The sequence below is a fragment of the Pteropus vampyrus genome, unplaced genomic scaffold, assembly GCF_000151845.1.
Source record: "Pteropus vampyrus isolate Shadow unplaced genomic scaffold, Pvam_2.0 Scaffold422, whole genome shotgun sequence".
NCBI classification, from domain to species: domain Eukaryota; kingdom Metazoa; phylum Chordata; class Mammalia; order Chiroptera; family Pteropodidae; genus Pteropus; species Pteropus vampyrus.
In genome coordinates, this window is record NW_011889203.1 from 541,960 (window position 1) to 542,357 (window position 398).

Genomic DNA, 398 nt, shown 5'->3' on the forward strand with positions numbered 1-398 from the left:
GGCAGCAGTTTGACCATAGCTACTGTTACAGCTTCACCATGTTCTGAATTCTGAAACTCAGGCTTATGTCAGCACCTTGGGTTGCCTGCCTCTAGTGTGGCTCTCATCCTCATGACCAAAGATGCTGCTAGAGTTTTTGACATCAGTACACCACAATAACATATATAGATTTATGAAACCATCCATTCTTGCTCAAGGTAACATACCTTTTTTTATTCCATAATTCTTCTTTCACTCTAATTTACTGATCATTCTTGGAAATAGGAACTCAGACAAAACTTCTCATTATAATTGCCCTCCCTTTTGCATATGGTCTCCACTAGTATACCCTAGGGGTCTATCCTTTATTTTAGAATAGAGGTTAGTCAGTAACAATAAACAGTCTCGTAAGTCAGGTG